The sequence below is a fragment of the Ochotona curzoniae genome, unplaced genomic scaffold, assembly GCF_017591425.1.
Source record: "Ochotona curzoniae isolate NIBS_2020 unplaced genomic scaffold, NIBS_Ocur_1.0 contig_2692, whole genome shotgun sequence".
NCBI lineage: Eukaryota > Metazoa > Chordata > Mammalia > Lagomorpha > Ochotonidae > Ochotona > Ochotona curzoniae.
Genome location: NW_024465556.1, coordinates 14,548,231 through 14,574,271, shown reverse-complemented (window position 1 = coordinate 14,574,271; position 26,041 = coordinate 14,548,231). Strand labels below are relative to the sequence as shown.

At 49.8% G+C, this 26,041-nt stretch overlaps 2 long non-coding RNA genes across 2 annotated transcripts; one reads left to right on the top strand and one right to left on the bottom strand.

Annotated features, from left to right (window-relative positions):
• The first annotated feature begins 1,542 nt into the window (after nt 1–1,542).
• Nucleotides 1,543–14,145, top strand: LOC121153369. The gene is made up of 3 exons (XR_005883390.1): nt 1,543–1,554; nt 11,181–11,184; nt 13,303–14,145. It is a non-coding gene; the product is annotated as an uncharacterized LOC121153369 (long non-coding RNA).
• Nucleotides 14,146–18,725: 4,580 nt separating this feature from the next.
• LOC121153368 lies at nt 18,726–25,280 on the bottom strand. The gene is made up of 2 exons (XR_005883389.1): nt 24,671–25,280; nt 18,726–19,130 (listed from the first exon to the last, which is right to left on the bottom strand). It is a non-coding gene; the product is annotated as an uncharacterized LOC121153368 (long non-coding RNA).
• Nucleotides 25,281–26,041: the final 761 nt, after the last annotated feature.

The window sequence follows — 26,041 nt, the reverse complement described above, 5'->3', positions numbered from 1 at the left end:
CCAAGCTTCAGTAGAAGCCGCAAGGAGACACCCGAGCCCTGGGGGCTGAAGGATGGTATGGTTGAGGGAAGGTGACCAGCGGGGAAGCTGAGTAGAAAATCAACAGTAACAATCAACCATTCCTGAGAAACCTTAAACCCAGTTTCTTCACCTTGTTGCAGAAGGTGAGGAGGGTCTATGCGTGCCACACAGGGTGTGGGTGTGAGAGCTCACCCATGCTCACACAGCTCTGCCAGGTTGGCCTCCTGACCCCACTCACAGGTGAGAATGGAGACCCCAGGCTGGTTGGTGAAGGGGAGCGGTGGCAGGACAGGGCCTAGGTCCATCTAGCTCTGGTCGCCCCTCTGTAAGTGGCTCTGAGCACTTGTCCTCTATGTTGTGCATTTCCTTCTCCCCATTGCTGTTCTGAGGAGGAAGTTGCTGATGGCATTTGACCAGCAAAAGCTGGGCACCAGAGGGAACATCCAGGAAAACCACAGGGGAGAGTCCATAGCCCGTCACTCTTGCCATCCTCCAGCAGCCAGAGTAAGCCTGGGAAAGCACCATCAGAACACATCTGTGCCTACAGCTGCCCAAAGGCAGAGCCACAAACATAACAGCTCCCAGCACAAATTCCCGCTAAAGGCCTATGAGCACTGCCTCCATGTCTCTCAGGGAGGAGCATCTCTGATTGGGTCTTTGGTCTGTTCTGAGATGTGTGTGTGTGTGTGTAGCAGAGATAGGGAGAGTCCCCCACAATGGGTGTCTGACACAGATCACACACAGGTCCATGTCCAGAGATAAGCAGGCCTTGGTGTCATCTGACAGCAGATTCAGTTCCCCAAGGAGGGTAGTCAGCACCTCCGAGGAGGGGCCGTGTGTGGGAGGTCAGGCTCATCATGGACTGCCCTTCCCAGGCTGAGAGAGGGCGGGTATGGCTACTCCCTGCCTGGACTCTCGGTCCGCTGGACATTCCAGCATTCTCCCAGCTCTGGCCCACCTCCATGACCTGAGCACATAAGCCTTCCAAGGACAGAGCCTGTCTGATCCCCCAGAGCAACTGTATGTGTATGTGGCAGACTCTCAGTCCACCCATGTGACCCAGACACAGTGCTGTCAGTGCTGACTTTATAACAGTACAGTGGTGGAGAGCAGGGCAGGGCCAAGCCACCGTTGTCAGCACCCAGCTCAGCCGTCTGCCCACTGAATACCTTCCAGTGCTCCAGCTTGCGCACCTGTCAACACATGAAAAAGGCAACATCTTCTAAGGACTTAGGAGGTTGAGGTGAGGGCCTGGCATGATGGCTCAATGGTTAAATCCTCACTTTGCAAGCAATGGGCTGCCAAATGAGCACCCGTTCATGTCCTGGCTGCTCCACTTCCCATCCAGCTCCCTGTTTGTGGCTTGGCAAAGCATTTGAGGATGGCCCAAAGTCTTGGAACCCTGTATGCTCATAGAAGACCTGGAAGAAGCTCCTGGATCCTGGCTTCAGATTGGCTCAGCTCTGGCTATTGCAGTCACTTGGGAAATAAGCCAGTGGATGGAAGATCTTTCTCTCTGTGTCTCTCTTCTCTGTAAATCTGCCTTTCCAATAAAAATAAGTAAATCATTAAAAAGAGAGAGAGAGATTGAAAGAGTTTAGACAGGAGGCCCCAGGAGGGGCTTGGCATATAGTTATAGTGCTGTTGGGCTTAGCAGCATGACCTTGGCCATGGGAGGTGGTGAATCTGATGCTGGAACGCAGGGATGTGTTGCCCTCCCAAAGCTGTGGGGAGGACTGAATGGGAACAGCAGGACTCAGGGCCCTTAAAAGCAAGCAGCAGCCAACACTTCCCTGCTGAACTCCATTATTCCTGGGAGCTCAGAGCAGGAGTCTGGGCAGGCACAGTGCAGAAGCCAGGGCTGCTTGGGGCCTCCCAGGCAAGGGCTCCCAGACCCAAAGCTCCCCGGCTGGATTTTCCCCAGGGCTGAATCATTCTGAGATTCGTTTTGGCTGAGTGAGGCTCCCTTTCCGCATCTGCACCTGGGTGGGATCTGCCATGCCCTGCTCCCAAGCTGTGACATCAGGAGGGTATTTCAGACTCAGTGGTGACTCAGGGAGTGGACATGTCTGCAGGCAAGGCCTTTATCAGGGAGATGATGCCTCGCCAAACCCCCAGCTCCTACCAGCTGCCCCCACCCCGTCTAGCTGAACTCTGCCACATCCTGACATAAAGCCCCTGGGAAGATGGCATTTTCAGGACCCCGAAAAGGGAGAGATAGTGGCAAATGTCCTTCTGCCCTGACCCACCAATACCCACACAGGGATCAAGAGGAGGCTGACCTGTGGGAGGACCCAAGGGGACAGCATTGTGGCGGTCACCCCTCTCTGGGCAGGGGGATGTGGGAACAGGCTTTGTCCCAACTTGCCATTGGACTCTGATCCCACGGCGGGGGCCCATGTCTAGCCAAGGATTTCTTTTCCTCATGTTACTTTATCTACATGTGGAAAGGCTTAAGGGTATAGACACACAAGTGAAACAGCACCCGTCTCTGCCACTGGTTGAGTATGGATTTATCTAGTGCCTATTGGGTGCTAGGTTGTAGCCCTACTAGGTGTGGGACCGCATGAGCAGTGCAAGAAGCCAGTCCTCATGGAGCTCCTCTAGATAGTACACGCAGAGGGCCTGAGTTACCACACCCTGGCACGTCCCTCATGGAGCACGGCCGCGGGGGTTGGGCTTCACACTGCAGCAATGGCGCAACAGTCACTGCCCTTGATCTCACTGTATTGACACAGCATTTCCATTTCCCTTGCCTTCCCGTTTGTAACAACTATTTTCCGGTCGCAACATCAGCCCTCACCCACATAGTGTCTTCAGAAGGCTACCTGCTAATTCATCCTGGCTCATATGCCAGAATTGCAGCTATCTCCCCATTACTGCTTTGTTTGTTGGCGTTCTGGAAAGCAGTGCAGAGTTGGTGACTCAGAAGCACCCCAGTAGCACCTCTCTTTTGCCCAGGGCCTGTGTGAGCCCGCTGTGAGGCCGTGAGCCAGCCAGAGTCCTCAAGGCACTTACCATCTCACCAAGCACTGAGAACTCAAGCAAGTCCAGCTAATGCTTGAGTAAAATGGGAAGATGCACAGTGAATCATACAAAAAGTCCCTGTGTATGGGACTCTGGCTGAAAACACAAAGGACCTTGGGGCAAACATGGCCTTGAGGCTGCTTTCTAAATGGCCACTCCTGGGACCTCACTGGCTGTCCAGGGGGAAGCCCCTTTAGTGCAGGATGAACTCTAGGAGGCCACCTCTGCTGACCAAACTCCCCTGCATCCAGCATGGGGGTGATTGCCCGGTGGGCCTCCCTCCATAGCTTTCTCCTATCCACATCTCACTCCATGGAGGGCAACAAATTAGGGACATGATTTCTTGGCCTGAATCTCTTCTGGAACATTCCAGAAGATAAAATCTCCTGCTTGGATAGCTCAAGGGAAGGGAGTCCCCAGTGTATTCAGTGGGGGTGAATCAATGCTTACTACTCAATAGGTGCTGGATAAATGCATGCCTTGTTCCTTAATAAATCTCTGAGGGAAGAGGAGGATTTTGGCAGAGAACCCCAGATTATAGTTAGAAAGAGTTACAGAAGAGGAGTCACAAACCTCTGACTCCTGGTTCTCAGACTTGGTTAAATATTGAGGAACTGGGAGCTTTCAGAAATTCTGATGTCAGGGGAATGGCTGGACAGATGGAGCATGACAAAGCTAAGGCAATCAAATGTCCACAGTGGAATGTACGTACTGGATGCACATCTGTTTGCTGCAGAATTCTTTCCATATTGCTGTATTTTGAATATTTGCATAATGTAATGCAGGGTGCAGGGGGGATCCCTCCTGTCAGTCCCAGCCCTGAGATTCTGCTTTTGCAGTGAGGGCTGCAGGGGCTCCCAGGTGAGCCCACTTTTCAGTCCAGCCAAACACTGTGGCTCCACACTGGGTCTGGTGGGAACCAGACCAGCATCACTGTCATCACCTGGGACCTCCCCCAAAAACGCAAAAACTCGGGCCACAGGTCAAGCACATGCAGCCAGAGCCTCAGCATATAGCCAACACTTAGGATTCTAACAGTGACCCTGGGGCAGGCCAGCCCAGATCTGACTGTACACTGGGATCACTTGCGGAACACTGGAGACAAAACTGACAAGATTCCAGGATAGGCATAAGCCCTCCTGTACTGTGCCTTAGTGCCCTTTGTCTTTTTATGAGCTCCCTGGTGACCGTGATGTCAGTAAGTCAAAATTTGGGCCTATGTGGGCCATAAGCTGAGCTCCCCTTGGAGGGCTATGCCAAGCCAGGGCTGCCTGCTGCCCCAAGGCAAGACTGGAGTTGGGACTGGGTCTCTTGGCAACTGTGTCACAGCTCTGTCGCTGATGTCCATTGAGTGGCCAGAGCCCTCTTACTCTGGTTTCCAATTGTCAAACCAGGCTGCAAATGGGATAATCTGGAGACTTCCAAATTTCTTTGTGAAAAGGAGAGCACGTGGTACAGACTCAGCCCACAGCAGTCCCTCCCCCAGCTCTGACTAGGAGAAGGAAGGTCTGTGTCTGCCTGAGCCTCTCTCACTTAACCCATTGGAGGAGGCAGCTGCACGTGGGGAATCTAGGCAGGAGGAGCAGAGTACTTCCTGCTTGGCTTCAGCTCACCCTGGACCCCTAAGGTACATTCTCAATGCTGGTGTGTGTGTGTGTGTATGTGTGTGTGTGTGTGTGTGTGTGTGAGAGAGAGAGAGAGAGAGAGAGAGAGAGAGAGAGAGAGAGAGGTCACACCAAGGACCTGGTGCAGTAAGCAAAGGGGAAGCCACACAAATTACTTTGCTTACAAGGAGTCAGTAAAGCATTCTCAGAAGAGTGATGGACACATGGGAAAGAGGAGAAGCAAACGGTGCAGGATGTACAGCTGAGGCTCCTGGACACGCAGCATGGAGGCTTTTCTGAGTAAGTGGTGAAGAGTTTCACCCTTCTGGGACCCCACAGGGGGCCGCATCGTAAAGGGAATGTACACAAGTGACTCTAGGAGCAAGCAAAGGTATCCCTTTCCCCGGGGGTCGGGTGGGGTAAGGCAGAAAATTAAGCAGTGTCCCTCACTCCATTTATGCCCCAACTCCACTCCATGTTCCTAAGGGGCAACGGGGAAGAGGGCAGTGTGGATTCGGGAAACTGGTGCTCCTCAAATGGAACATCTTGTCCCAGGCTATAGTCAGGCAAGGGGAGAGTCAGTGTTTGCAAAAGTCATTGCCTTTTAACTTGTAAGTAACCAATGCAAGACCCCCTTCCAGGCCTCCGGAGTCTGGCACCTTTCCTGACAGCCACCATTGGGCCATGCAGGAAGAATGCTAATGAAAGTCACAGCCAAGCCCCCTTAAGGACAGGGGGGGGTGACTGGGAAAGGGAACAGATCACCCAGCTTCCCAGAGTAAAGAATCAACAGTGCCAGGTCCATGCACCCCTATCCTCTCAGCCAGCCCAGCCTGGGGGCCTATCCCGATTGTTTCCCTATACCCTTTATCTATATACTTGAGCATAAAAGTGATTGCGGTCTAAAACACAAAAGATCAGCCTGCTGACTTATTTCTTTAATATATCAGTGGTTCATTGTCTCCCATAGCAACACCCCTCGCCCCAAGCAGAATCACTAGCTCACGCTCAGAAATGCTAGAAAGCTCAAATGTGTAACCACTCACCTTTCTCCAGCACCTGCGCTGGTCCCTCTCTGAGCTGTGCTAGCCGGCTCTGCTCCTGTCTGGAGAAGAGGCTGGGTTTCTTGACACCTGGAAAAGACGGGAAAGTCTTTTACATACAATAGGCCTACAGCAGGTCAGCTGACAAACTGAACCACCAAAGGGTGCTTAGGTTGTTTCTCAAAACCTGTCCCATCCAGATAGAACACGTCAGTGGATCATTAGGAGGGGGTGGGGGAGAAGGGACAGGGGCAGAGGTCCCCAGGCCTCTCTAGGCTAGTGGTAACTGCATTTGTGCAGTTGTCTCAGAAGAACCTATGTCCCCTCCAAGAATTCCTTTTTTTTTTTTTTTAAATTTGTTTATTTTGAAAGAGTCATAGAAAGGGAGAGAGACAGAATCTTTCATCCAATGATTCACAATCCAAGGCTGAACCAAGCTGAAGCTGGGAGCCAGGAACTCCATTTGGGTCTCGCTGTGTGTGCAAGGACCTAAGTGCTTGGGCCATCCACTACTAGCAGGGAGCTAAATGCGAAGTAGAGCAGCTGGGGCTCAAGTTAGCACCCATGGGATACACTTACAATGCCACAAGGCTGACCTCCCTTCAAAGTGTTCTTAAAGCATAGGGACATCACAGAATTCCTTTAGAATAAACCTAAAAACTTAAGAAAAATGTAACCATAAGATTATTCACATAATTTCGGGGTTTGTGTGAGACTTCAAAATTAGACCTCTCAGTCTGATGGCTTCCAGCTGGGTCTGCCACCAGCTCTTGTGGACACATCTTCTCCTGGTCTCAGCCAGATGCTCCCTGGGACCTTTGCATGTCTCAGCCGTTAGTGATGCCAGCTTCTCAGAGAGAGTGTCCTCAAGAAAGTGTGTGTGTGGCCCTAGAAACTCCAGACGGAGAACACGAGAAGGCACGAGGCATTGTTCTTGGGAGAGATAAAAGCAAAGAATGCTGATCCCAGCCCTCACCACAATCGGCCTTCCCAAGGACAGAGGTCATCTGGATAAGGTACAAGGAGGCCCTCCGGAAGGCTGGGAGGCAGTGGCAAAACCCAGAGCCAGCCCTATAATCCGAGGAATGCTCAGAGGCTGAGATCATATTAGCTTTCACCCATTCTGTCAGCAACCTCTGCGAAAAGCTGGGAGAGAGAGAGAGCTTGACAGAGATCTTTGAAATACCAGGAGTAGACCAGGTAGAAGCAGAAGGTTTGCCATGTGAGAGACAGGGTTCCAAGGACTTGGACTTTCCCAATTGCATTAGCAACGAGCTGCACAGGAAGTGAAACAGCCGGGAGTTGAACAAACGCTCTGATGTGGGATGCAAGGTCGTAAGGGAGCAGAGTGTGGTGCAGCTGAGAGAGAGCTGGGGCCTGATGGGGCTGAGGCAAGGCTCCCACTCTACCGCCCATGGTCACTTAGGCTCCTGAGACTCTGACCCTCCTCATCACCTGTGACAGGAGGGGGCCACCGTAGCCCACGGAAGCTGCCTGCGTGTGCGTGGCAGGGACTGAGCTCAGGTTGCCTGTGTTGTCAATGGGAGTACTGGCCAGGCACCACAGCCCTGCCCAGGCAGCAGGCCCAGCAGAGCTCAGGAAGTCCACAAGGTTCCAAGAGGAAGACGGGCTTGCAGGAGATGTCCTCTGATGACTATCATATCCACTGGGTCAAGGAACAGAATTTGTTATTTGGGCATTTTCCTTCTCCTAAGCCCACCAGCGCTTGTTTTGTTGCCACTGTCGCTAAACAGGAACAGGAACAGAAAGTCTCCATGTCATCATAGCCAGTAAACGAAGGTGAAAGGTGTTGAGGACGATGTTGGGCAATTCCAGGGCTGCCATGCCTTGTCATCAGCAAACAGCCATCCTAACTTCTAAGGGGACCTCTCCTCTAAACAAGTGTCCTGGGTCAGCCATAGCACACGACCTGTTATGACAGAGCGATGAGAAAGCCCCTCCCTCTCCGGTGCTCTGTGAATGCACTGCACATCACCAGTGCGTGCACCATGATTAATTTTCAAAAAAAGTGTGCGAGCAATTAGAACACATTTGCCTTTCAAAGGCAACTTAGAAATTAAAATCTGAAGGTTTTCCTCCTTTATTTGTTTTTTATTTGAAAGACAGAGAGAAAGAGAAGGAGAGGGGAGGGAGCAAGGAAAGAAGAGAGAGAAGAGGCGAGAGAGATTTTCCATCTGCTGGCTTACTCCCCAAATGGCTGCCACAACCAGGACAGAGACAGGCTGCACTCAGGAGCCTGGAACTCCACTCGTGTATCCCATGTGGGTGCAGAGGTCCAAGCATTTTGGGGCATCTTTTGCTGCTCTCCCAGGTGCATTGGCAGGACATGGATGAGAAGTGGAGCAGCCAAAACTCAAACCAGTCAGTGCTTGTATATGGTGCTAGCTTTGCAGAAGAGGTGTTAACACCCTGGGTTATAACCCTGACCCCAAAGGGGTGGTCTCTTAAGGATGGGAGGAAGGACAGTTAGGAGAATAAACTTTTCACTAATCAGCATGTCCCCAAAATTGTTAAATATGATTATGAAATTAAAAAAAAAAGTTGGGGTCCAGTGCAATAGGAGGAAGGCTCAGGAAAAGAAAAAGCTAGCAGACCCTAACTTCCCCAGGAAGAGGAGGTGGCAGGGTAGGCATCGGGGTGAGCTGAGGACTGAACAGGACTGGAGATCTCAGTGTGGTAGCATAGTGGCTAAATCCTCACCCTGCATCCACTGGGATCCCATATAGATACTGTTAGAGTCCGGGCTAAAGCCCCCGGACATCAGGGTATGAGCTAGTCAACCCCCAGAGAACGACAAAGAGTCTCACTGGTAATGCAAACAGCAAACAGAGTTTATTGCGCCAGCATGCTGGGGCCAGACCGCACTTGGGGCACACAGGCCAGCCAAGCAGAGCAGTCGGACCCCAAACAGCCCAAGACAGAAGCTTATATAGGCCCTTTGGGGCTGGGAAATACATCAAAAGTAACAACCTTAGGCATGTTCATGTTTATGGCCTTCAGGCACAGGCAGCCTGTTCTGTTCCCATATCCATTATCTGTATGCCTCATCCCATTCTCACACCTTTATCTTCCTCCTGTTTCTGGGACTGGAGAAGAATTGTGCCCTTGTCCCCGTGCACTTGGATTCACAAAGTTACATGACAGTAAAGAACAGATTTATCACTAAAGCGGAATCCTCCCAAGCTCCAGGCGCCTCCTGGCCTAGCAAAGTAGCAGTTTTCTCTACACAAAGGAACCTCACACTGCCCAACAATAGCATTTTACCCACACTCTAACAATACCACGTAATATCCCAGCTACTCCACTTCTCACCCAGGTCCCTGTCTGTGGCCTGGAAAACAGTAGCAGATGGTGCAAGATCTTGGGACCCTGCACCCATGTGGGAGACCCAGAAGAAGCTCCTGGCTCCTGGCTGTAGATCGGTTCATCTCTGGCTGTTGCAGCCACTTGGGGAGTAAATCAAAGGATAGAGGATCTTTCTCTCTGTATCTCCTTCTCTCTGTATATCTGTTTTTCTAATAGTAAAACAAAAAAAAAATCTTTTTAAAAAATAATAATAAGCTGTCTTCATTTCTAGCAAATAGATCCTGCCAGTTGGGGTAGAACCGGAAGTGGGGCCACCTCCAAACCCTATGCACTTCCTTCTCTCCTGGGAAGAGGAGGAGAGGAGGAAATACGACTTAGTGGTCTGAGACCCAGCTCCTGGCTGTCTCATCCATGGTGGGGAAGTTGCTCCACTGCTCTGTTTGTGCCTTCCTCTTCCACACAGAAAGCCCAGCGGGGGAACCTCCACACCACAGGTACATTCTCCCAGGAGCTGGGTCCTCGGCTTTGGCCAGGGGTTGAGGGGGAAACGGTCGTGTGTGAAGGCTCTGCGGGCCAGCCTTGGGCGCTGTGGGCGGCCACTTCCTGTCTGTTGTTTGACAGGGACTCCAGACAAACTGTTACCTCAGCATCTTCTATGCACAGCGGCTCAGACATCTGCCACCCCCACTGTCTTCCCTCTGCTTTAAGAAGGCGTCTTTTGGCCTACAAGGTCGAGAGGTCATGGTGATGCTGCCACCCGTCCCCGACTGATCACCGGGGCGCGTGCGCACAGTGTGGATGTCTGCAGAGGGGGCAGGCGTAGGTGAGGGCTGCAGTGAACACGCGGCTGGGACTCTGCTGCTCTCTGACCCAGCGCTTTCTCCTCAGGCCGAGGAATGGGATTTTAACGTTAAAGACCAAAATACAGGGGCTCCAAAGTATCTACTCTGACTGAAACTTCAGCTCAGCAGACTGGGAGCTCCCTGAGGACAAGGATGGTGTCAGTCAGACTTGGGTCTTGGGGCTGGCTGTGCTGACTGGAAAGGCGGGCTTTGAAGGACCCAGGAGGAGTGAATGGTCTCCAGTCTCCTTCCTCTGGCCCACACCCTAAACATACAGGCTAGCAGAATGGTAAAGCAGCAGGGAGCAAAGACGGACGGGCACCGGTGACAGTGGCTCAGGGAAGGACCACCTGGCTCACCTTATTTTCTGCTTGGCTGCCACCTCCCCAGTGGCAGAAAGGAAAATCCCAGAAGATCCGTTTCCAGGGCTACAGCAGGAAAGGCCCTGAAGCACTTCTGCCAAGAAACAGGGAACAGAGAGGCCAGCGTTGTGGCCTGACGGAACTGTCTCACTTCTGATCCAGCACCTTGCTAGTGCTGCGGGGAAGGCAGCAAGATGGCCCAAGTACTTCACCACTGCTACACACGGGGGAGACTGGGATGAAGCTCCTGGCTCCCATTCCCAGGCTGCCAGCTGCAGCCTGGTCCAGCCCCAGCCATTCTGACATTTGAGGAGTGAACTAGTAGGTGGAAGATCACATGAGCAACAAAGGGGGTTACCATGTCACTTGATCTCTTCTGGGGGCCACAAGACACTTCAGAAGCTTGCTTTCTTTCTTTCTCTTAGATTGTTTTTATTTTTTATTTATTTAAAAGATAAGAGTTATGCACAGAGAGATCTTCCATCTGCTGGCTCTGAACTCCCTAAATGGCTGTAAAGACCAGGACTGGGCCAGGTCAGAGCAAGGACCAAGGAACGTGTTCGGTGTCTCCCACATGGGCACTTGGGCCATTTTCTGCCGCTTTTCCAGAGACATTAACAGGAGCAAGTTCAGCAGCAGCAGCAGAGCAGCCAGAATTCAAATCAGTGCTCTGATGTGGGGTGTCAGCACTGCGGGTGCTGACTTGACAGGCTGAGCCACATGCCAACCCCAAGGTTTCCTAGTTTCTGAAGTACTCACCTTTGATCAGGGACCCCACAGTCATATGGGAAGGCCTATGGAGCCCCTTCTCAGAACACTATTCGAAACACGCAGGGATAGGGGTTTGGTGCTATAAGAAGCCACTTGGGGTGCCCACGCCCCACACTGAAGTCTCAGCTCAGCTTCCGATTCCAGCTCCGGCCAGTGTACACTGCAGGGGGCAGCAGGTGATAGTTCTGTGTTCTCTCCACTCATGTGGGAGACTTGGATGGAGTTCTCAGCTCCTAACTTCATCCTCGTCCAGCCCTGGTTGGTGCAGGCATTTGGGGAGAAATCAGTAAATAGTAGATCTATCTCTTGTTCTCTCTGTCTCTCTGCCTTCCAAATAAACAAACAAAAATTAAAACACATGGAAGACAAATAGGAATCCAACTGAAAAACGACACTGAATACCAGCAATCATAATAGTTTTAAAAATGTGACAGAAGTGCATCTTTGATCTTTTTTTAAAAAAGACTTATTTTTATTGGAAATGCAGATTTATACAGAGAAGAGACAGAAAGATCTTTCATCTGCTGATTCATTTCCTAAGTGACTACAATGGCCAGAGCTGAGCCAATCCTAAATCAGGAACAGGGAGCTTCTTCCGGGTTTCCCAGGCGGACACAGAGTCCCAAGGCTTTGGGCTGTCCTCGACTGCCTTCCCAGGCCACAAGCAGGGAGTTAGATGGGAAGTGAAGCTGCTGGGATTAGAACCGGCACCCATATGGGATCCTGGACGTTCAAGGCAAGGACCTTAACAATTACACTATCGTGTCGGGCCCAGGGCTGCATTTCAATTGGAGGTCAGTAAAGATTACGGTGGCATTTATTCCAGACTTCATGGACTCTCAAATTCTATCTGAGGAGCTACAGGGGCAGAAATTATTGAGTTTGATGGTCCCAAAAACCTAGAGTGTGGTTTTCACACCTGGCTCACCTTTTAGTACCTGGCAAAGGGACACCTGGGCCCATTCCTGCCCATTTGGGTCAGGCCTCATCATATGATGTTTTAAGAAGCCCCCTGGGGGCTGCTGTGCAGCCCAGTGCAGAGCCCACAGCTAGAGGGACTGGAGGGAGAGTGTGGGCCCCGGGCGCTGGTGGCTGAGCACTGGTATAAGCCTCAGCTCTACTCCGAGGACTGGAGCCAGGGCATCACTGCCCTTCCTGCGGGCCTCACTTGTTGGGTGCCCTGTGGCCAGGTCTTTGCTGGGCATGGAGGCCTCCTCCACCCGTACTCCCCCTCGCCTGAGCTGGCAAGCCCTTTCTTGGCTTGGATTCCTCTCAAACTGTCAATCTGCACTTTGTGCTCCCTTTTTTTTTTTTTGTGAGCCCACACTGTGGTCCACCCATTGCTTCTCTCCACATATCTAATCAGGTACAACCCCATGGACACCACTTACATTGTGAAGTGCAAAATGGCACCTTCTGCAATTGTTCAAGGGGTAGCCCTGCTCAACCCACCCCAACTGGAATGCAAACTCTTTGCAGGTATTTTATTTGAGAGATAGAATGAAAGGAGGGGAGATGTGGAGAAGGAAAGGAGAAAGAGCAGAGAGATCTGTTTCATCTGTGGGTTCATTACCTACTTGGTGGCAATAGCCAGGGCTTGGCAAGTTGGAAGTCAGGAATCCCATCCAGTCTCCCGTGTGAGTGGCAGGAACTCAAGTACTGGGGCCGTCATCCATTGCTCTCCAAGATGTTCACCAGCGGAGAAGCAGGGACTTGAATTAGCACTCTGATACAAGATGCCTGCATCTCAAGCAGTGGCTTAACCACCACTACCCGACAATTCCCACTCGTGGGCACAACCTCCTTAAATGAAGTGGTTGGAGTAGAGCTCATCTAAGCAGCTAATCTGAGTGAAGTCATGAGGAGGAAAAGGAGAGGGCTGGGTGGGGAACCCCCACCACCCTGTCACCAGGGGCAGAATCTGGAGGTTACCTGCCTCTTTCCGGAGGAAATTCTAAACTAACCCCAAACCCTGCAGGATAAAAAGAATTAGGCACTTCCCGAAAAGAAACCAGGGAGAAATGGGGGAATGGGTTGTAAGACCCTGAGCTTCAAGTGCCAGCAACAAGGAAAGGCTCAGCTGGGCTCTTATTGTCCGGAAAAGGTAGCAGCAATGGCATGAGGTCCACCAGCGAGAGCCAGAGATGACCAGGTTCCAACTGAGCCAAACAGTGGAGGAAGTGAGACCAGAGGAAGTGGAACCCTTAAGCCAAAATTCTGGACTGCTCCACTTCAGCCATGGCACCCAATCCAGCAGGTCGGGCTGGGGACTGGATGCCCAACAGCCAGCCCAGGCCTTGTCAAGCCTCCATCCTGGTGATGACATCATCTGGGCTCTTCCGTGGGGCTTCACAGTTGTTCTTATCTTTATAGTCCAATACGTGTGCAACTCAGTTCTATTCCCCGCTGTCACCTTGGAGTGATCTATCAAAAACAGCCCGTCACATCATCTACCCTGTTCCTCTATGATTCTACTTAATGTCCCATCAGACACCAACACACACTTCCATGTTGTCTGTCTCTATCACTGATATACGAGCACCCACCAGGGCAAACACTGCATCCTGTTCATCACTGGGTCCCTGAAGTCTAGATCTATGCCTGGCACACACCACACACTCTGTTCTGCCACTTCTTTGCCTTAGAGGTTGCTTGAGAAATTATTTACATACTAACCAGAGTCTGGAAATATCTGTCCCATAAAATTACTCAACAACTATGGTGAGTTGGGGTGGGGGGCTGGTGTTGTGGCACAGCAAATCAAACTGATGCCTACAATGCCACACCCCAAACTAGAGTGCCAATTCAAGTCCTGGCTGCTCAGCTTTTGATTCAGCTCCCTGTTAAAGTGGAATATGACTCAAGTACTGAGACTTCTGCCAACCACATAGGATACCAGGATGGGGTTCCAGGTTCCTGTCAAGCCATTTAGGGATAGAATCAGTAGATGAAAGATCTCTCTATCTCTTTGTAACTGCCGACAAATGGATCTAAGGAAAAACATTTGTACTGAATTGGATGATGTCTCCGACAAAGTTCAAGTTTACTGGGCTCTCAGAAGGCAACCTGATTTGGAAATAGGTTCTCTGCACTATAATCAAGCTAAAAAGAAGTAATATGAAATTACTATGCATCCTTAATCCAGTTGTATTCTTATAAGAAGCGAATATGAGAGAAAAGGAACTGCATGGTTGTGGGGGCAGGGATGGGGGCAATACATCCATGAGCCAAGAGATGCCCAGCATAGCCAGTGACCAGCAGGTGCTAGAGAGAGGGTGGGGCCTAGAACTTCTGAGGGAGCTTGGCCCTGCCATAAAACTTGGTTTCCAACTCTCTCAGCTCCCAGCACCATGAGAGAGCACATGTCTGCTGAAGTGAATCCATGAGCTCATGGTACTTGGAATGCAGACTGTCCTTGGAATGCAGACTACCAATGTTATGTGGGGGTCTGGTCTCCCAGGTGGCCCCAAAAGAAGCACTTTGTTGGCTGGGGGAGCCAGAGTACTAAATTTAACTCCTTCCCTCAAGGAGGCTTCAGTCTAGCTGGAAAAAACACGAAACACAGCTTCGTTCTGCACTCTTGGACAGACTTGTGGGAAAGTCCATCTGACTGCGGGAAGAAGCTGTGTGTCCCCATCAGCAGGCGCCATCACAGAGCAGCACTGTTTGGCCAGCATGTAGCAGTCCCTGCTGCCTTTCACATGCTCTGGCCACAGAAAGACTGACAGACAAAGGGTGTTGTGGTGCAGTGTGTTAAAACTGCTGCTTGGGATGCCCTGTGCTTTCACGGAGTGTTTGATTGGAGTACTGGCTACTCTGGGCTTCTGATCCAGCAATGCATGGAAGGCAGCAGATGATGGCTCAAGTGCGTGAGTCCCTGTCATCCCTGAGGGAGGCCTGGATGAGGTTCTGAGCTCCAGGTCCTTGATTTCAGGCTCGCCCCGTCCCAGCTGTTGCAGGCATTTGGAGAGTAAAATGGCAACCGGAGACAGGTCTCTCTTTCTCCCTCTGTTATTCTGCCTTTCAAATAAGTAAGTCTTGGAGTGAGAATTCCCATCTGCTGACTCTCCGTGTACCTGCCATAGTGAGGGCTGCTAAAGCCTGGCACTGGGAACCCATCTTGAGTCTCCCATGTGAAAGAACCCAGTGACCTGAGCCATCGCCTCTGCCTCCAAGGGTCTGCACCGTCAGGAAACTGGAATTGGAAGTAGAAATGGGAAGCAAATCCAGAATGCAATATGGGATGTGAGCATCTTAACCAGGGTCTTATCTACTAAGCCAAACTCCCACCTTCACATACTTTTTTAAAAAAAAGATTTATTTTATTTTTATTGCAAAGTGAGATATACAGAGAGAAGGAGAGACAAACAAAGAATCATTTTCTAATGATTCACTCCCCAATTGGCTGCAATGGCCAGAGCTGCATTGATCTGAAGCCAGGAGCTCAGAGCTACTTCCAGGTCACCCACACGGGTGCAGGGTCCCAAGGCTTTGGGCCATCCTGGACTGTTTTCCCCAGTCATAGCAGGAAGCTAAATGGGAAGCAGGGCTGCCGGGATTAGAACCGACACCCATATGGGATCCTGGCGTGTTCAAGGCGAGGACTTTAGCCACTAGGCCACCATGTTGGACCCTCCACATAGTTTTAAAAAGTAAAAAAAAAAACAAACAAAAAAAAACCAGGAAATCATGTATTTTATTTAACCCCAAATACCCATGCTTCCTTTAATACAGTCAATATGAAAACTATGAAGATGTTTTTATGTTTTTCTATTATACTTCATCTTCAAAATCATGTAGACCATGTACTTCCTGCAAATCTCAAAGTAGGCCATCTGCTGCGGAAGCACTCCAGGGCTGCAGGTGGCCACACTGGTTGACACACTGCCACAGAGGCCTCCGGATGGGGCGGCAGTGCTTACGGCGAGCATGAACGAGCCTAGGGAAGTCCTCTGATTTCCCTGAAATCGTTGGTCAACATTTGAGTGCGTGTGTGTCTACCCAAGAAAAGTTTTGATGGTTGTGCTAACTCCTCAGTGTGGTCTGAGTCCTCCATGATGTTGGGAGTCCCGAGCAGAGGGTACAGGCCTGTAGGGCTGACGACCAAGGCTTCTTTCTGGGCAGTACAGGAGGCTGAGATCCGAGAAGGTCAAGGCTGTTTCTCTGAGACTGCACTTGCATCATCACAGGGCTTGCACTGGAAGCCATTTCTCAAGATCGTCAGCTCCCCCTTCTGCCCCAATCTATCCCCAGGGGACAGCTGAGATTCCTGGACAGACATCTGCATGGGGCAGAGGCAAGGCTGGGAACTGAAATGAGCAAGTCGCAGTTTCCACAGCTTCTTGCACTTATAAGGCTGACATCCTCTGCATTCAACTCAGTTCTCACAGAAGTTTCCACAGAAAGACACAACTTCCCCTTTGGGGTTCTTGCCCATCTTACTCAGCAAGAAGCTACACTTCAGCTGAGCCTCCAGCTGCCACTCGGCGAGAGACTGCCAGTGAAAGTCTTACATCCTCTCCCTGGGCAGAGCGGCAGCACGACAGGCCAGGTTGTTCACAGCGAAGGCCCTAAAACAATCTAGTCACCAAATTCGTGGGGAAGACCCCAGTTCTCCTGATGACTTCATCTGTGTTGGCTTCTGGGTGCATTTTTGGTTTTTTCCCAAAGGAAGTGGTGCGGCTGAGAGATGAGCTCTGTGGTCAGTGGATTTTAAATATTTATTTCTTTATCTTTTTTTTTCTGAAAAAAAAAAAAAAGGATCAAGGATGAGAGAGACAAAGAGAGATTTTCCATTCACTGGTTCACTCCCTAACTGCCAGCAAACACCATGGCTGGGCCAGGCCAAAGCCAGGAGCCAGAAATTCTATCGGGGTAAACCACATGGGTGGCAGGGGCCTACGTACTTGGGACATTTTCTTCCGTCATTCAGGCACATGAAGAGGGAGCTGGGCCAAAAATGGAGCAGCCAGAACTCTAACCAACTCCCTAATGTGGGATTGTGGCATTGCATGTGACAGTTTACCCCACTCTAGCATCATTTCAGCCCAGGTACCTGAATTTTGAAGCTGGACTCCTTCCATGTTTTGGCTCCGTGTCCTGGGGCACATTTTGTCTTCTACTGAATGGAGAGAATGTGAGATTGGATTGTACACAGACAGGAGATCCCTGTGCTGGGTGCTCTCTGATGGCAGTTCCTGGGCTCACATGCCCCTGCACATGTCCCCACCCTTCTGCCTGGTCTCCCCTCATGGCACAGAAGTGTGTTCCCATGATTTGAAAAGCAACTGAGTGTTTCACACACCAGCATATTTGGGCACAAGAAGCCAAAATAAAGATAACTAGCTATTGGGTCCAGCGGTGTGGCCTAGCGACTAAAGTCCTTGCCTTGAACGTACCAGGTGGGATCCCATATGGGCACCGGTTCTAACCCCGGCAGCTCTACTTTCCATCCAGCTCCCTCCTTGTGGCCTGGGAAAGCAGTCGAGGATGGCCCAAAGCCTTGGGACCCTGCACCCACGTGGGAGACCTGCAAGAGGTTCCTGGTTTCTGGCTTCGGATTGGTGCAGCACCAGCCATTGTGTTCACTTGGGGAGTGAATCATCGGATGGAAGATCTTCCTCTCTGTCTCTCCTCCTCTCTGTATATCTGACTTTGTAATAAAAATAAATAAATCTTTTAAAAAAAGGTGAAAAAAGCAAGATAACTAGCTATTTCCAATGGGAGGATAAAGAATATTCCTGAAACAAATTAAGATTTATTTATGGATTTATCTTAAAGATTTATTTTATTTTTATTGGGAAGGCAGAATTGCAGAAGAAAGGAGAAAAAGAAAGATTTTCCATCAGCTTGTTCACTCCTCTAGTAGCCACAACAGCTGAAGCCAAGCTGATCTGAAGCCAGGAGCTTCTTTCAGTTTTTCCATGAGGCTGCAGGGTCCCAAGGCTTTGAGCCATCCTCCACTGCTTTCCCAAAACATAAGCAGGAAGCTGTATAGGAAGTGGAGCAGCTGGGACATGAGCTGGTGCCCATATGGGATCCCAGCACTTGAAGTGGGAGAATTAAATACACACACACACACACACACACACACACACACATACACACACACACAGACTTCTCTCTGTTGGTTCGTTCCTCAAAAGGCCAAATGATTGGAATCCAGGAGGCCCGAACTTCTTTGAGATCTCCCATGTGGGTGATATTTGGGCCATCCTCTGCTGCTTTCCCAGGCACATTAGCAGAGAGCTAGATAAGAAGTGGGGTAGCAGGGACTTGAAGCAGCACCCACATGGGATGCTGGCACTTCAGCAGAGGCATGAGCTCCTATACCGTGGCGCCAGCTCCCCAGGGCCTCTTCCTCCACCCACCTAATCCTTCAAGTCCCCTCTATGTTTGCAGGTGGCCTCCTCTGAATTCCTAGAGCCCTGAGAAAGCTGCGCCTCCTCCTAGCCCAGGCCTTGTCCTTACAGGCCGGAGGCATGGGTGCCCAGGCAGGTCCTGGCACACAGCAGTCTTCAGCCAGGCATCACTGACTGCTGTGGATAAGCTATCCAAGAAGTGGGAGCAAAAATGCAAAGAAAAAAAAAACCCTCAGAACCTGCACACTTCATGCCTATGTCAAGGCCCACTGAGCCTGAAATTGCAAAAGACAGGAAACAGGCGTTGCTGCAAACCACAGCGTGACACATCTTGTTTGTTTCCCATGTGTGACGCTCTTGGTTTCTGAAGCACATGTTACACCTTTCCTTCTCTGGGCCAGAAGCTAGATCTTCTCCATCGAGTCCCCAGAGACGCGACAGGTGCGCCTCCCAAGGATCAGGACCACTGACTCGTTCAGAAACTCTTTCTCACCAACCACCTTCCCACCAGCAGAATGGGTCACCAAAGCCCAGGAGGCAGCAACATGGGAAGGGGGAAAAAAAATCCTGTCCCTGAGTGTTTCCCCTAAGCTGTCAGTTGGATATCGTGGATGACAGTGCTGGCTTACCTAACCAATCCAGTTTCTTTTTTCTCCTCAGGAACAAGGAAGCTCAGAGATCATTTCTAAATCAGATTCTTGGCTTGTTCCATTTTGCATTCAAGTCTTCATTTTTCCTCTACTTTCCCCTTTCATCCGCTGAAATGTGTTCTCTTTAAAACAAGGAGGAAGGTTTAGAGAAAGGGGAAAATGATCCATGCCACTGAGTCATCAAGAACAGTAAATAGGGGTTGGTGCTGTGGCACCACAGTGAGTAAAGCCTCTCATTGTGGTGCCAGCATTCCATATGAGCACCAGTTCAAGTGCTGTTCCACTCTGATCCAGCTCCCTGCTAATATGCTTGAGAAAGTAGTGGAAGATGGTCCAGGTCCCTGGTCTCTGCAACTAAAGCAGTTCGTGGTTTCCTGCTATGCCTGGCCCGGCCCTGGTTCTTGTGGCCATTTGGGGAGTGAAACAGTGCATGGGAGATCTCTCTATATACCCCTCCCTCTCTGTGTGTAACACTGCCTTTCAAATAAGTAGATAAATCTTTTCTTTTTTAAGAATACTAAGTGAGGAGATCAATGATAATGCTAAGTTCATCATTGGTTCAATTGGCTAATCCTTCCCTTTCCTCTGCAAATGCTGGGGTATCATAAGGGTGCCGGTTCATGTCCCAATTGCTCCAGCTCTCTGCTGTGGGCTGGGAACACAGTGGAGGATGGCCCAAAGCCTTGGAACCCTGTACCCACGCATGGAAGGCCTGGAAGAAGCTCCTGGCTCCTGGTTTCAGATTGGCACAGCTCCAGCCATTGTGGTCACCTGGGAAGTGAATCATGGGATGGAAGATCTTCCTGTCTGATTCTCCTTCTTTCTGTAAATCTACCTTTCCAATAATAAACAAAAATATATTTTTAAAAACCACTATAGAAATTAACATGTTCTCAGCAGTTAGGCAAAGGACCTTGGTGTGTATCATTCACCCAGTCCCCCAACTGGCCCATTGATCTTTTCTTTTCCCCAAATTAGTATTATGGGCAGGCAAAGGGAAGCTGAAAGGGGTTCAGTCGTGAGACTGAGTTTAAGATCCCACAGCTGCGCCGGAGCACGGTGGTCCAGCTGCCATCCCACATCAGAGTGCTGAGCGCAAATCCCAGCTGCTCTGCTTCCAATCCAGCTTCCAGTTAATACACATCCTCGAAGGCAGCAGACAATGGCTCAACTGCCTGGGTCCCTGCCACTCATGTGGGAGACCCCAGTGGAGTTCCTGATTCCTGGCTTCAGCCTGATCCAGCCCTGGCCACTGTGAGAATTTGGAGAGCAAACTAGCTGGTGGAAGATACCCTTCACCACCGCCCTCTCTTTCAGATAAAGACTTTAAAAATGATCACAAAGCAGTGGGGGAGAGGGGACATTTGGCGCAGCGGCTGAGGGGTCCCTTGGGAGGCCTGTGTCCCGCGTCAGGGTCTCAGCTCTGCTTCTTTGCACTTCTCTCTCATTGCTAGTGTTCTGCTTGGCCCAGTCCTGGGTTAGCCTTTCAGCCCGACACAAGCCCTGCCAGCACACGGAACACAGAGTGCAGAGCCAGAGCCCTTCTGAGGTCCTGCACCACTCAATTCTCTGCACACAGAATATTGTATGAGAGCAAGTAAGTGAGCGAGCGAGAGAGAGAGAGACAGACAGACAGACAGACAGAATTATTTTAAGGAGTTGACTCAGGACTGTGGGGACTTGGAATTCCAATATCTGCAGGGGCCAGGTCAGGAGGTAGAGATTCCAGCAGGACTGGGTTATCGCAGTCTTGAGTTGAAAGGTAATCTAGAGAGAGAATCCCTTCCTCCTTCCTCCTTTCGAGACTTGAGTCTGGTCTCAGAAAGCCTTACCTGGGGGAGGCTTCAACATGGGGGAGGCTCACCCATGTTCTGGAGGGTTGTCTAATTTCCTCAAAGTCTACGGACTTAAATGTCACTCTCTCCTCCCATATACCTTTATACCAACATAGAGGACAGCCATTTAAAATTTTTTAAAAATTAATTTGAGAGAGACAGACAGACACTACTTCTGTTCACTCCTCCACTGGCCACAACGATCAGGAGCCCGGAACTCAATCCAGGTTTCCCCTGTGAATGGCAGAAACCAGAGCTGTCCTCATCCCCCAGGGTTGGTTTTAGCAGAGTGCTGCAGCAAGGACTGGGGGCCAAGGATCGAACCCAGGCACTGTGAGGTGGGAAGCAATCATCCCAACAGTATCTTAACCATCACTCTGAAGCGAGCCTCAGCCCCCAGTGCAGTGTTTAAACAATTGGACCTCATAGCCTAACCAAGCTGAACATTGCAAAATTAACCACCACAGACACTTACTAGCTTTGGATGTGACCTTGACAAAGATCCCTGCTTGGTAAAGGGGTTGCGGGGGCGTGGTAGTCAGACAAGCGATACGTGAGAGCACTCGGCACAGGTCTGACATGCTGTTGGAGTCGGCTCAGTCCACCTGGGACTCTGGCAGTGCAGCATGAAGGGGATTCGGGCGTCTGGAGTCCCCGTGTGTCAGTGGCAGCTAAACCATCTTTCAAATTGGGAGCCACAGCCCACCAGAGGTAGCCATCCTGACAGCAGCCAAAGGTGTTCTGTCTACTGTAGGAGAATGAATCTCTTTCCACAATTTTCATCTTAGCCAGACTTCTCAGGAATGTAGCCCTTCCTGGAGGTATCCCAGAGTTATTTGCTGGATCTGAGAGATGGTCCTGGTTATACGCCCCAGAGGAAATTGTTCATCACACCACTGGAACAACTTTTTGGGGATTTACATTCAAATCTCCCAAGCATTGCTGCTCACCCAGTCTGTGCTCCTCGTCAAACCATCTCTTCCCTTTCCTTATCTCCCTTGAGACATTCTAGAATATTCTTCAGAGTTCACTAGGGAGTGTTTCTATTTCACCTACATGTCTCCTTGGACTCTGAGACCCAGTGTTGTGGCAACTAACTTCAGCCGCCAGCTGGTCGGCCCCCAGCAGAATTCTCCTCCAAGTACAAGGAGCTCCGGGAATTGTGCGTCTAGGTTACCTAAAGCCCCCGGGGAATGTTCATTCTGTCTCTCGTCCACAGGCTAGGTTCCCCTTGAGGACCAAAGGCATAGAAGAACTTTCTGCTCATGAGGCAATCCACTCCAGCTCCAGCTTCCTTCTCTGAACTGCCAAGTACAGGTGTGCTTTGCTGTACCCAGGAATCCCCTGGAGTTGTGCTAAAACAGATTCCTAGTCCCCAGCCCCAGAGCTTCTGATCAGATCTGGGTTACAGCCTGGGAGTCCACATTTTAACAATAAATGTCTGATGTAGACATTGCTGGGACTTGTTTTAGGAAGCGTGATACCTTACAGCTGATGTTAATATAGTCTATTGCTGAAAGCATGATCTTAAGGCTAACTGTCCCAATTACTCAGGAATCGTTAACTAGCAGTTGCATTAGCAAACTCCTGCACAGTCCTGGAGGACCAGGGCGCCTGTGTGAGCAGCAGCCTGGTGGTTGAACATTCAGATCATGTTGAACCCTGTTTTTCTTCTCTGCCTGTGGCAGCTTGGTGCCGTCCCAAGGCGGATGCCCAGGCCCCTTGTGTCTAATCAGCTTCCAGAGGCTGACTGCTTGGTTTTCTGGGGGCCATAAGGGATCTCGAAGCGACTTTCCCTTATAATACATGACTGCATTTCCAGTTAGATCATTCCAAACATCCCCTCTGTACTTGGCCTACGTGTCCTGTCTAAGATATATCAAAAGGTAGGTGTCGCTTTTTCATTAAAATGGTACAAAGCAGACCCATGGAATTGTCTAACAGTTTAGGGCATGCTAACACAGCCTCAAAGAATGAAACTTTACTTTTCAGACAAACTTGGGAAACACTTCTTAGTTACAAATGGAATGTAATTTTTAAAAAATATTTATTTTTATCGGAAAGGCAGATGTACAGAGAGGAGGAGAGACAGAGAGGAAGATCTTTCATTAGCTGGTTCATTCCCCAGCTTGCTGCAACAGCCAGATCTGAGCCAATCTAAAGCCAGGAGCTTCTTCCAGGTCTCCAATGCAGGCACAGGGTCCCAAGGCTTTGGCCTGTCCTCAACTGCTTTCCCAGGCCACCAGCAGGGAGCTGGATGGGAAATGGAGCTGCTGGGATTAGAACTGGTGCCCATATGGGATCCCGGTGGATATAAAAGCAAAGACTTTAGCCATTAGGTTACCGCGCTGGGCCCCTTAGTTACAAATGGAAGGTAATTATATTTTATGGGCTTCATGCACAGAATAAAAGATTAACTACTCAGAAGCAGGGCTTATGCCCATCTGGCAGATTTACACAATCAGCCGGTGCACGTGGTAAGGGAACTGTTTCCATTGTTAACATTGCCTACGTGACTGCACCATGTTCTTAGGGTCTAAGCCGTGGCTTTTGGGACACAAATGCAAAGGGTAAAGGTTGTGCGCAGGAGGTCACAGGGGATAATGCAGGCTGATTATTCGTTGATAACAATATCTGACTTCGAGCAGTAAGGTGAAAGGCAAAGTGATTGAGATCGGGATGGTGGAGGGGGTGCTGAGCAATGGGAGGAGTCAGAGGGGACACAGACCAGGTGTGTGGCTTCTCAGATTTAACAAGTCATTATCATCCAGGTTGCTTGCAGCTTTGCTGTCCTGAACTACATTTTTAAAATCCCACCGACACACAGAGCACGTACAATGCCTTCTAGCTGCTTCCTGTAGATAAAAACCGAATTCTGGGTCACGACCTTCTGCGAAAGAGGCTGCTAGCTGTGGGGTCTGGCTGGGTCCCAGGGCTCACCGATGGGTGAGGTTTTATGACGGCTGGGCTCTCTGGATGTCCCATCAGCACACAGCTCTTTCTCATCAAAGTGTAATAGCCACAAGGATAAAAAAAAAATAATTTAAAAATAGAAATGAATATCATGGGCTGTAGTTAATTTTTTTAAGAGACAATTCTCTGAAATGCAAGAGGCCCCTAAAGCCCTCTTACAATATAAATGTATCTCTATGCATTTAAAAATTTTAAAATACTATTGTTCGCATCTGCCTTCAGCCCGGCCGCTAAGATGCCTGGTTTCACAGGGGTTTTGTTCCTGGCTCTGGCTCCCAGCTGCAGCTTCCTGCTCACACAGACCCTGCAAGGCCGAGCTGATGGCTGAGCTAGCCGATTTCCAGCCCCTACCCATCGTGGCCGTTTGCAGAGTAAACCAACAGTGGAAGATCTCCCTTTATCTCCCTCTCTGTCTCCATGCCTTTCAAATAAATAAACACATTTAAAAGACATATAGCTTAGAAAATAAAAATAAATAACAATAAATAAATAAATAAATAAATAAGAACAAAAAATAAATAAATGAACCATATCTCTATGAAGCCCTGCCCTCTCGCAGGATTCAGGAAGAACCAGCAGCATGGGCTCAGACCCCATGATCTGGCAGGCAAGACAGAGACCACCCAGACAAGCGCAGCAAACAGGGGCAGGTACAAGAACCATCCCCAGGAACTGAGTGGGAAAATTCTCTCCATCACAGAGCAGCCTCCTAGAGATACCAGAGTAAGAACCGTAAGGCAGGGGGATGGCGGTGAAAAGTCCCAGACTAGGCTTTTCCCCAGAGGACAGCGTATGGAATCAGGAAGCTCTTCATGTTCACATACAAATTTCAACATTTTTCTCAGACGGCTTACTCAGGATGGAGGGCTATGAGGTCTCCTGGTAACAAGCATTCAACAGTTCCCAGTGAATCAGTGAAGGAATGCGTGGATGGTGTTATCTGCCTGTTAGTCACCCACACGAGAAGGAACCTGCAAAGGACAGTGGGATCCAGCAGACATTTGTCATTAGCTCCATTATGCAGTCTTCACCCCGATGTTGCTTTTAGAGGTGAGGAAAAGAAGAACAAAAGGTTACTTGAACTGAGCCTGTGGCTGCTATGGGTCACTGGCTTTGGCCCAAATTCTATCATGCAGCTAATGCCGCTAAGCGTTGCGGATATATACACTTCAGAGCAGATTTTGCAAGCTTAGCACCGACTACTGAACCAGCTAACCGGGAGGGAGCAAGCCAGCCCGTCCTTCCCATCAGCATCGCCACAGTAACAGGGATGAAACCAATAATGAAACACCAGCTTTACATACTTCAAGGAGGTGACACAGCACGAAACATTCCAGTATTACCAGGAAGTCCAAAAACCTCAAATCATGACATCACCGTGACTCCGAACTCAACCCAAACCAACATGTACTAAATGATAGAAGGACTCAATTTCTTCTCCCTGTTCTTTAAGATTTACTTATTTTTATTAGAAAGTCAGACTTACAGAGAGAAGAACAGGCAAAGAGAAAGATCTTCTTCTGTCCACTGGTTCACTTCCCAAGTGGCCACCACGGCTTGAGGTGAGCCGACCTAGTCAGGGCCCAGCGGCGTAGCCTAGCAGCTAAAGCTCAGCTCCTGTCATTTGCAGCTCTCTGGAGAGTGAACCAGTGAATAGGAGATCTTTTTCTCTCCTCTTCTCTTCTCTTCTCTTCTCTTCTCTTCTCTTCTCTTCTCTTCTCTTCTCTGTATATCTGACTGTCCAATAGAAATAAAAATAAATAAAAAAGATAAAAAGAAAATGGAGTTCATCTATATATTGATTAGGATGCAAAAATTTTTGAAATCTCTACACAGTTTTTTTTTTTTTTAAGATTTATTTATTTTTATTGAAAGGTGGATATACAGAGGAGGAGAGACAGAGAGGAAGATCTTCTGTCTGATGGTTCACTCCCCAAGTGACTGCAATGGCCGGAGCTGAGCCAATCTGAAGCCAGGAGCCAGGAGCTCTTCCAGGTCTCCCACGTGGGTGCAGGGTCCCAAGGCTTTGGGCCGTCCTCGATTGCCTTCCCAGGCCACAAGCAGGGAGCTGGATGGGAAGCAGGGCCGCCAGGATTAGAACCGGCGACCATATGGGATCCAGCATGTGTAAGGCGAGGACTTTAACCACTATGCTATTGTGCTGGGCCCAAATCTCTGCATAGTTTTTTAATATCAATTTTCTGTTAACTTTTTAAAATTAGAAA